Source organism: Amblyomma mixtum, chromosome 3 (genome assembly GCF_055824585.1).
Source record: "Amblyomma mixtum isolate Tamu chromosome 3, ASM5582458v1, whole genome shotgun sequence".
Lineage (NCBI taxonomy): Eukaryota > Metazoa > Arthropoda > Arachnida > Ixodida > Ixodidae > Amblyomma > Amblyomma mixtum.
The window spans coordinates 226,653,301-226,661,186 of NC_143014.1; the positions used below are offsets into that span (position 1 = coordinate 226,653,301).

The 7,886-nt window shown below is 48.9% G+C and overlaps 1 pseudogene; it reads left to right on the plus strand.

The window, feature by feature from the left end:
- Window positions 1-4,229: 4,229 nt before the first annotated feature.
- LOC149353907 (uncharacterized) lies at window positions 4,230-7,295 on the plus strand (annotated as a pseudogene).
- Window positions 7,296-7,886: the final 591 nt, after the last annotated feature.

The following is a 7,886-nucleotide window of genomic DNA, read 5'->3' on the forward strand; positions in this document are numbered from 1 at the left end:
GGCCTCATTTACATTGAGATTCCTCGGTGCCTTCTTGGTGCGAGGGTAACAGCTGCAACTACCCAATCCGAAGGAGACTACTGTTTCGTCTGGTATGAGTGCTTCACCGCCGCGAAGCCGCGTATTAGCTATAGTAGTGGAGGGCACTGGATTAATTTCGACCACCTGGAGTTCGCGAACGTCCACCAACGTCGCTATGTCTACCGACATTTTCGCACGTCACCCGTACTAAAATGTAGCTGCCTCTGCCGAGACCTCGTGCGACCCTACATCCACCGACCGTATGTCCACACGCAGAATGTACCAAAGCAATCTATAGCCATCTACGGGCCAGGTGCCTGTCAGAGCAACGTGTTCACATGGCCGCTTTTGTAGATTCATGCTCATGCATGCCTTAACAACGGACATCATTCCTCACCGTACAGCCGTTCGTCCCCACGGCTCCATCAACACATGCGCTGTTTCACTGATGTTTCATTACATTTGCGTTTGCATTGGTTATGACGCGAAAGCGAACCGTATAATCAACGCTAGCAGAACGGCACACTGCCGAAGAGTCGCTAACTGGTTCACTGATACGTTTCATGAGGCATGGTCATCGGCGGCCAACGCCTAAAGGCCCTCGGTCAAGGTAAATATTCAATACAACATTTGGTATCACTCTTGGAGTAGTTTCATCTAAACAAAAAGAGAAAATACAGGTACCAGCATCCGGTAACTTTGGATAGAGAGAATTGTGCTTGCCCAGGACTCAACGTTCCGCCCTATCTAAAATTTTTTATTGTGCAAGAAATTTTAAAAGTTTGCCTCAGAAAATACGCAGTGGTCTAGCTCTGCTGTTCCAGCATATAAGTAGCGTGAGGAGTGACGTCACGTGGCTCAGCGCCGGCGACAGCAGCGGCGAGTGCGCGCGCGTGGTGAGGCGACGGCGAACGCGGCGCGGTGAGGCGCTCCACCTGTGCGCAGTGACGTCACTCGCGCATGCGCAGTATGGGCGTCGGAGGGAGCACGCGAAACAGTGAGACCATGGCCAATGTAGTTCACGCTACAAAGAGAAAACGAGCAAAGAAAGTCCAGGAATGCCGCTCTACTATGCATCACAAAGATGAAAAGCACCATCAAACCTATTTACGCTGAGCAAGAGCGAAGAGCACGTAACTGCCCGAAATCAGTGGGTGCAAATTATCTCTAGCATGCGCTATATGCTGCGGCGTGTTCAAGGGAATGAAATACTATACATTGAGAGAACTGCTATGCATTATAAACTCTGGTAGCGTCAAGTGTCAGCCAGTGTGTTCGTGGACATCTCCTTACCGCCTGTTTGCACTCTGCCTCTCCGTTTCTGCCATTTCCATTACTCCCATGTGAAATACCATACGAAGGTCGTGGTTTCGCCGGCCGAACTCTCCGCCTTCCTCCTGATAAAAATTTACTTTCTCTCTCAACGAAAGGAAGGGGGGCGAGCATGAAATTTTCCTCGGAAAAATCATGACAAGGCTTATTTGACGACCAAGAATCTTCAGCAGCTGCAGAGTGCAAATACGACTGCCTCTCCAAGGGCTGCCCACAAGTCTCCGCGCGGTACCAGTAAGACGTGACGCCACCTGGACAATGGTCGATGTTTTGAAGGTGCTCAAAGAAAGAGGACGTGACCTGAATTTTACGTCTGAAGCTCTGGGAAAAGGACGCATTAAATTTCTTTTTGATCTTTCCTTGTTTTTCGACTGCATCCATGTGTGCTAATCCTTTTCACCAAGGTGAAAGAAACGCTTGTTGAATTTTTCTTCTGGACATACAAACTTGATTAACAATGGCATTGCGTTGAATGCTTTGAATACGGCTTTCACAAAGTCCTGTTTCCATCGGACGGACAAAGCGTTCGCCGATCAGGTGGCCAGACAAAAAAACGCGGCGTTCCCATCCTCTGTGCTGGCTTCGGTATCGCCACGAATCCTTATGGTACAGAAACAAACTGTAATGGGGACTAGGTGACATAAAGAGAGCGCCCAGGGAAGGAAAAAGCTCGCCTCTATCCCTTACATCCATGGAGTGTCTCACGGCCTTAAGAAAGGTGGCTCGCCGTTATGAGGTGGACTTGGTATTTTCGGCTAAGAATAAGGTAGGGAAGAGATGTGCCGCCATCGAGAGGTGTGACGCACCACGGGAGAGAAGAAAGGCTTGTGGTGTGAAGCCCTCCAATCCGTTTGTGGATTGTGCTTGCGGTGTAGTCTATTTCATTCCCATGACATGCGGTCGACATTACACGGGGCAGGCAGGACGCTATCTGAATATACGCCTCCAGGAGCATGCCAGGTCACTTGACGGAGGTTCGGGGACGCACCCTGCCAAGCATGTCAAAAGCCACAAGTGTGCGCTATTGTTGAAAGAAACGCGCGTTCTCTGGAAACGTAAAGATAAGACTTCCCGGGAGATTATGGACGCCTTCCGTATAAGGAAGTCGGCCGATGAATGCGTGTGTTCGCCATCATTTCTGCTACTTGACGCTGAGGTTGATTATCTTGAAAGAGCATTAAACTATGATAACAGGTAGATTTGTGATGCTGTAACACGTGTTATTGCCTGGCGCCTTTGTAACCTTATTCTGGACTGTGCATGTAACCGTTGGTTTTTTTCTATATATTTCGTGCTTTTCATAAATTTTGTTAGTTGTTAGTGAGCACTTTTGTTGTCGCCACTCCGTCTCCGTCCTTGTCCTTGTGGTGCGACAGCAGTATGAATTCGTACCAACTCGCCCAATTCTCCACCCTTTTGACCAATAAGACGTTTTGCAGGCCACGTTCCAAAACATGGCTGTAGGGTAGTAAAGAGCGCGGTCACGAATAGTAACCGCGATCAGTTGCCTAATAGCTTAACAAGAGCCATGCACCAACTCGGCCAGTAAGAAGTTCTAAATTGACCACGATCGAGGTTGAGAATCGGCGGTACTCGATAATGGCGTATCATCCGCGCACCCCGGCAGGAACAGGTAAGAAAATAATTACCGGGGTAGGCGCTGGGAACACGGCTGACAGATCTTCCAGCCAGGGATGTCTTCCAGTCGGGAACTCGCCAAGGCATAGGCTGCCCTCGGCCTGGAGAGCGGTGGTGATGGCAGCCCCTGGCGAAGACCTCCGAGAGAGCCTGCTCGTGGTGCCGCACCGGGATGACGAGGGCCTCGGAGAAGTCGACGAATTGCTGCCGCCAAAAGGAAGTCGTACCATGGCCCCAGGTGTCGTCATTCCTTTCCCCTGATGCGGCCACTGCTGATCCGATGGCGGCAGTTTAATGCCGACGCTAGGGAGGATGGTTATGTCCGTGGTGGCAAGAAGATGGTCTTGGGACCAGCCAACAGACCACTGACGATTGAAGATGGAGCAGCCGCGTCTGTTAAAGAATGTGTGCCTCGTCACGGCCCCTCAGCGAAGCTTCCGGTGACTGGAGATGCAAACGGGAATGGAACGAAAAGCGCGAGCCGTTCCTCTTTGTCTTTTACCTCGAACACTTCGTGGCTCCTGCGGGAGGAACTATGCTGCCAGGGATAGGTAGAAGGCGTAGTTTTAACAAAAAAAACATTACTGATGGAAAATAATACTTCTTCAGACCTTTAAGGGCATGCTTCCCCCTGCGAGTTAATGGTTGATTTATATTGCTGAAGGCTTTCTATCAGAGCACGCAAATTCACTTTTTTTGCATTACACAAACAATAATTTTAAATAAGCAAAAATTTTGAATCGAAATCGAAATTCCCGAACGGGTCCCGGAGATACTTTGCTTGGCGTCAGTGATGACGACACAGGTTGGCTAGCGAACCGCACGCGCCTGCTGCCGCAATGCCGCGCTGTGCGGAAAGCGAACAACACCACCTTGACTTGACAAGGCCTGTTCATGTCTTCCTCTCCAGACTGCCTACGTCACGCTAGTTGTCCGATTCTCCTGTTGCCGGCTGGCGCCCTCGCGACGGGGGGACGGGGCGAGTTAAAAATTTTTGACAAGTCGGAACGTGTTTGCCACCCGCCTGTCCTTGCTTCCTCTGGTTAGGTTCAGTGCTGCGTCGCACTGCGCTGACATTCCTTCTGCGCTCTTTTTGTTTTTGGTGAAGTCTCTTATTTTACTGTCTTTGCGTTTGTGTGCGATCGTGCGTGTGTGACTGTGTGCAGAATAGTTGCGGAAGTGTTGCGTGCAACAATGCTGTGGCTTTGAGCAAAAGCAAACGCCTCACTTTGTGCGACATGGGACGGTGTTGTGTTCCGGGATGCCGCGGCCATTACGGCAATGGGCCCAAAGTGCGGGTTTTCTCTTTCCCCAAGAATGAAGGTCGGAGGCAATCCTGGATTAGAGCCATTCCGCGCAAGGATTTCACACCCAGCATACACTCCAAGGTGGGCAGACGATATTTACTTCATTACATGGTGCATCGCATGACTCGCGTTCTCGCTTAGTAACTCTTGAAGCAATTAAGTATGGTTTGGGGTCAAAACGTTGGCAGTTTTATTGCGCTTCCGGAAAGACAATGCGGTGTAAACGAGCAGAAATATTCAGGGCAGTGTCAAACTGCATCATAACAGATGTTTCATAAAATAGTGTGTCCATGTATCGATGATAATTCAGTCGTTTTCACCTGTGGCGCAGATTTGCGAACTTCACTTCCAAGAGAGTGACCTCATCACGAAGCTGTCACATTTCGATGCAGCGTCGGGAAAAACTGTGACAGTTGACAGCGAGAGGGTGCACCTAGTGCCAGATGCCGTACCGTCGATTTTCCCTAACTGTCCAGTGTACCTGAGCACAAGCAGTACTCGTGGCGAATCTCCAGCCTCTAAGAGAGCACGAATGGAAGACGAGGCCTTGAGCAAGGCAATCAAGAACTCCATAGCCACAAAAGGAGAAGAAGAGGAAAGAAATGCAGTGTCATCACTTGAAGACTTGAAGGGCAAACTTTCTGCTGTCTGCAATCGTGAGTTCTGGACCGTCAGCGTCAATGATCGATGTGTAATGTTTCTCCGCATCCAGGATACTCCTGCACCACATGTTAGGTTTTTGCGTCACAGTGTTCGCTGATCTCTCAGTTTCAGTGTCAGCAGGTATGATTAAGCTTATTTCATTACCCTGTGGACGCTCAGTGCCAGATGCAGTGCGTGACACCCGTACGTTGTGCTTAATGCTCGAGCAGCTAGAAAACCACATGACGGAGACGCCAGAAGCTACAAGTGCGTCAAAAACAACGAGAGTGCTGCAGCAGATCGGCTCCTTGCTCAATGAACTGTCTGAAGACAACGATACAACCAAAGAACAAAGTGCCTTGTTTCGTCTTCTGAAAGAGCAGATTGCTCTCACACTCGCTGCCCCCATTCGTCGATACAGTGCTGAAACTTTAGTGTTTTCTAGCATCCTGCACTCCATTTCCCCGCACGCTTATAACTTTGCGAGGTCGGCGTCGATGTTCACGTTACCCCATCCTTCAACACTGCGCCGCGTTTGCTCCAAGTATGGAGGCGATCCATTGCAGGAGCAAAACCAAGCCCACTTTCTTTCATACATCAAAGAAAGGGTGAAGTGCATGGAGCCGCACGAAAAGACTGTGGTACTAATGCTTGATGAAATTCACATCAAGGCGTACTTCGATTACAAGGGAGGCAGCATAGTAGGATCATCAGCCAATTCTCAATAAGAAGCCACAACGGCCCATGTTTTCATGGTTCAGTCGCTCTTGTCAGCCAACAAAGATATGATAAACATTCTGCCCGTTTATAAAATGAACTCCGAAATCCTACATGAGTACTGCAAGAAGATAATTTTGGAGGTGGAATCTATGTGCCTTAACGTCATAGCTGTAGTTACTGATAACAACTCGCTCAATCGAAAAATGATGTCGCTTTTCTCAAGGAACCATGTAGTGAACATTGTTTATCCCCACCCAGCCGATAAAAGCCGTCCTCTTTTTTTTTGTCATCGACCCTGTGCACATACTTAAATGCGTCAGGAATAATTGGATCAACCAGAAAAACGACGGAACATGTTTCTATTTTCCTGAAATGAGCCTGTCTGGAGAACTGCCCGTAGGGCCTCCCAGAATGAAAGCTGCATCGTTTGAAGCCGTGCGACAGCTTTATTCATCGGAGAAGACATCGCTCTTAAAGTTCGGCTACAAGCTAAATGCCAAAGCAGTCAATCCAACACCTATGGAAAGACAAAATGTAAAGTTGGTATTAAACGTCATGAACCCGTTTATCGCAAACGCACTTGAAATGCCTGGCGAAGCCTTCCAACTCATGAACGCCAATTCAACAGCCCTCTTCATCAACATTATAACGAACTGGTGGAAGGTCGTCAACGTAAAGAGCCCTTCCAAAGGTCGCCGACTGAACGACTCCCTGCAGAATCCCGTGACTACGGTGATGGGTCAACCGCTGACTTTCCTGAACGGAATGGTAGACTGGCTGGACGCTTGGCGCAGTGTCAACATGACCAGTGGCTGCATGACGAAGGAAACACATACTGCTTTGAGGCTAACTTGCTACTCTCTTGTTGAGTTGTCGCGTTACTGCCTAGAAGACCTGAAATTCAGGTATGTTCTCCTAGGCAAAATTAAAACGGACACACTTGAGGATCGCTTCGGTCGATACCGTCAGCTTGCTGGTGCACAGTATCACATTTCTGTGCGACAGCTTCTCGAATCAGAAAAGAAAATCCGTCTACAAAAGCTGCTGATGCTTCCGCAGACAGAGAACAACAGCGCGAGCGACACGGAAGAAATTCCGCAGCACAACTTCTCCGTGCTGATCTCTGATGAGGAAATTTCCAGCCCGAAGCACGACATGGAAGTCGTCGCCTACATCGCTGGATACTGTGCCCATTCAGCTCTCAAGAAGGTGTCCTGCACATTTTGCCGCAGCATTCTCATTCTGGAGAATAGGGATATAGAAGTTGAATCCACGAAAATGATTACCAACGTATCAAGGGGACGATTAAAGTTCCCGCAACCATGAACTCTGCATATGGTGCTAGTTACGACCATTGTTGTGGAAAAACTCACCACGGGAGAAAATGCAAATTCTTTCCTCGCATCGGACAACCAACGTGCCATTGTCAGCTCCATTGCCGCCTCTATTATCGGAGATGTTGATCCAGAAACGTGCGAAAATGGACACACTACAGAGACTCTCGTGCGACAGGTAGTGCGTGCTGCAACGAACGTAGCTTTGAATAACTTTTGTAGACTACAAAATGATATGATTCACAGCTCTGCACAAAAGAAGGCTGCAGAGAGAAAGATGAAAACATTAAGCAAGAAATGAAAAGGGTCAGTTCTTGCCATGCTTTACAATAAAGCAATTTGTACAAACGCATTTGTGGCACTGTTTCAGTATGCTGTCGTAAAGACTAAAAGCAGCATCACATATTCTCGGTGCATGCCTTGGACTCGCAAACACTGTATTCTACTACAAAAAAAAACGCACCCCGGTTTTCATCCTAACAAGCCCCAAGACATATCTAACGCGAATCCGTGGCGACCGAAAGGAGCGGCCGAGGGGGCTGCCGGGCCACTGGAGTGACGTCACGGCCTCCGTGGAGGGAAGCGAATCGCTGTGAGAGCACCATGTCGAATGGAGCATCGAAAATCAGCGGTTGTTCTTCAATGCCATCAGGCAGTGACTGAGACGAATCGATTATAAGTTTTAGCCAAAGCGATTTCCCATTTGACGAGGACCCGCCGGGACGACAGAGGCCTGACCATGGCGAGGCTGAGCTAACGCGGCTGGTCGCGCTTCGACATGACTGCGAAGGGTGACCCTCACTTCAGTAAAGAATTATAAAATTGTCCATAGTACAGATTTAATAACTCATACGCCGTCCTTAAAGGTGTACATGCGTCGAAACCCAGCAGT